The sequence below is a fragment of the Lactuca serriola genome, chromosome 2 (assembly GCF_051521515.1).
Source record: "Lactuca serriola cultivar US96UC23 chromosome 2, Lser_US96UC23_V15, whole genome shotgun sequence".
Taxonomy (NCBI): Eukaryota; Viridiplantae; Streptophyta; class Magnoliopsida; order Asterales; family Asteraceae; genus Lactuca; species Lactuca serriola.
Window position 1 is genome coordinate 143,081,845 of NC_136409.1, and position 3,863 is coordinate 143,085,707.

The following is a 3,863-nucleotide window of genomic DNA, read 5'->3' on the forward strand; positions in this document are numbered from 1 at the left end:
TCCCCTGATGCAACTGCGGACACTCGGCCTTCCGAACAAAATGCTGACTCGGGACGGGTACCCTTACTGTCCATCACATAAGCCACAAATCCCATACAACCCTGCTGTAAACTCTGCCTCGCCCTAGCTGCCGAACAAAATGCTGACTCGGGACGGGTACCCTTACCGTACACCGTAAGTACTCCCCCACTAGGTTCTCCTATCATCACCAATTGACGCTCGTAATCTATAACAGCTCCAAATCGGCTCAACCAATCCATGCCCACTATAACACACACGTCCCCCATCGCAATCGGGACCAGATCTATTGGGAACTCCACACCACACCGAAGATCTCAAGGATACATCCTCGAATCACATCCGTGGCATACACTGCTCGCTCGTTAGCTATAGAAACTCACAGAGGTCGACTCATGGCCTCTCGAAAAATACTGATACGAAGACTGAAGGCTAACGACACAAAAGACCGACTCGCTCCGGAGTCAAATAACACTAAGGCAGGCATAGAATTCACAAGAAAAGTACCTACGTATAACATAATATAAGCATAATATCTCAAACTTAAATAAGTAGAGAGAAGAATACATACCGGCCACAACGTTGGGTGCTGCGTGGACCTCCTCCGCTGTCAACTGGAAAGCTCTCCCATGAGCCTTCGGAGCCTCAGCCTTTACCGATCGAACCTCAGTAACCCTAGCAGCAGGTGCAGATCCCTACGCTATCCCCTGATGCAACTGCAGACACTCGGCCTTCCGATGGCCAGTCTGGTTGCAATGTAAGCAAACCATAAATCCCTTGGGGCAATCCTTAGCGATATTCTCCTCCTTGCCGCATTTGTAGCAAGCACCTGATCGACAAGCTCCCTCATGACCCTTGACGCACTTCCCGTAAGTGCGGCCCTTCTAGCCTCCAGTCCTCGAATCAGTGGGCTTGTCCCGCTTGGCTGCTGGCTGAGACTGAGCCGGCCGACGATCCATCCTCTGAGACTCGGCCTCCTCCCTGGCCTGAGTCTCCAACTCAATCTCCCGCTTCCGGGCATTTGCCTGAAGCTCAGCAAATCTAAGGTACGTCGAGTTCGACATGAACTCTCAAATGTCCCTCATCAAAATGCCCAAATACCGGCTCATCTGTGCCTGCTCCATCGACACCTGCTCAGGGCAGAACATCGCCCTCTCATGAAACTTCCGGGTAACCACAGTAACCAAATCATTACCCTGCTTGAGGGTCAAGAACTCCTGAACCAACCGTTCCCTCTCCACCGGGGGAACATACTCATCCCTGAACATGGTGGTGAACCTCTCCCAGGTCACCTCAGAAATCTCTTCCAGAGTGAAGCTCGCCGTCACGAACTTCCACCAATCCTTCGCTCCCAAGAGAAGCTGGTTCAAAGCGAACCGCACCCTCAAGTGTTCTAGACAAGAACACGTATAGAAACATCCCTAAATGTCAGAGATCCACCTCATCGCCGCTATCGGGTCCTGCGTCCCATCGAACTCTGGTGGCTTCGTGTTGCTGAACTCCTGAAACAACAACGAGTCACCTCCCTGAGGTCTGGCAGCATCAATAGTTGCGGTAGCTGCAGCAGCTGCAGCCTCAGTCACCACTGCATACCGCTCATCGAAGGTCTCAATCAGTGTGGTTTTGATGTCCTCAAACATCTCTGGAATCTCAGCCCAGATGGCAGCAGCCACCTCCTCATGAATCAATCAACGGATCTCCTTGTCACTGACCCCACCGATCTCAGGTGTGTGTCGTGTCCCAACCATGATGCCTCTGAAATACAACATAAAAATATCAGAGACTCGATCGAGCATACTCGCACTTGATAACGCAGCCCTACTCGCCCTCTGATACCCAAAGGATTCTTACCTGGGCTGATCACTGATCCGGTGTCTTTAGTAGTACGGGCCCTATACTACTGACTACACCGCATTAGCATTCACCCAAGTCCTCCTCCTTAGATCCCGGATCGCAAGTACTCTATTCTCGCTATGTATTGACTACCTACTCACTCTTAAGGCATCTCATAGCAGCAGGATTCTCCTAGGCTAAGGCATCACAAATCAGGCCACTCTAGTCCTAATATGAATACCTAGCCCACTCTAGCATGCATAACATAACATAGCATATCTCATAACACATATTGTAAGGGTATTTTGGGGATTCACCGTTCGGGCGCTGGCTGACCGTACACACTGCTCTGCTCCGTTTGTTTCAAAACTCTTTGCGCTTTTAGAAAATTTAGTTTTTATTGTTGAAAATTTCTCAAATCCTCAGTTTGAGTTCAGATACGCCCAAAGGTGCATCCGAGTCCCTCAAACCAAGGCTCTGATACCAACTTGTAACAACGTAATTTTTCAAAACAATTTTTCATTTCTTAAAAACATAATTTCTTCCAAATCAACCATAAAAATCCAATTTATCATAATCATAATACAAAACATGTCAAATCCCAAGATCAAATAAATCCAAATCCGTCTGTGTGTGTAAGAGTCATGCCGGCACCTTCCCTCGGTCCTCACTAGTACCTGAAACACATAACACAACAACTATAAGCATAAATGCTTAGTGAGTTCCCCAATATACCACTTACACACATACGCCCTTCCGAGACATGACCTTCCGGTCCATGTGTCTTAGGGGACTTCCGTCCCGACCCGGTAAACCTTCCGGTCCCACCCGTGTCGACCTTCCGGTCCATAACTCCCTGACCTTCCGTTCTACATCATAATGCCTTCCGACCCATAACATAATGCCTTCCGGCCCAAATCAAGCATAGCATACATACCGCATACAAACAGGCAACTCATAACATACAATGCATATATCTTATAGCATACTAGACCTTCCGGTCACACATAGGTACCCTTCCAGGTATAGTATAGTGAGAAGACTCACTTCGTATGATGTCTAAGTCTCACGTGCTTGATATCTCTGAATCTTGTAACCTCGACCTAGCCTCACCTAATCATATCAAATAATCATTTTAAATCATTAACGGCTCTTAAGACTATACTATATTCCTTCTAAAATTCCATAGAAGGGTAAAAGAGCATTTTACCCCTCCCTGACCCAAAAGTCCACATGTTGACTAAAACCTTAAAAGTTAACAAAAGTCAACAGCAAGCAGTACGCGGGGCGTACCAGCTCCTGTACACGGGGCGTACTCTTGCCTTCCAGAAACGGGGTACGCAACCCCTTACGCGGCGCGTACTGGGATTACGCCCAACGTAATGCCCAGTTTCTTTGTTCAGCATATTCAAGTCTTAAACGGTTAAGACTTGCATCCAAACTTCAGATCTGACCCGTCTAATATGTCTTAAACCATAAAGTTGGAACCTTTAAGCCTTTGCATGGCTGTAAAGATCACTTTGTGCTCAAAACACCTTTCCTCTTTCGATAATGAGACTATAACTCATGCATGCCATAAGATCCACGTCCAAGACTCGATTTTTATGACTCCTCAACACATTTTACACTAGAAAAGGTCATATCTAAGCTTATGGAGACTCTTTGCACATAAAGTCTCCAACTTTGAACCAAAACCCTAACAAATGGTCCAACAAGAAAAACTTATGAAGAACAAGGAAATCTTTGAGCTTTTTACCTCAGGAAGGATCTCCAACCACTGTAGAACTCGGATCTATACTCGTTCTTCAACTTCTAGCTCCAAAAATGGCTCCCTCTTCTCCTTCTTCACCTTGAAAAGACAACTTCAAGCTCAAAAAGTCACACACAAGCTAAAGCATGAATCTCAGCTCTCCAAGGGTTCTCTCAAGGGTGTATGGTGGCTAGGGCAAGGGACTACATGTTCCTTTTATAGTGCAAGGCCACAATTTAGGGTTTTACATCTGGGCCGGTTA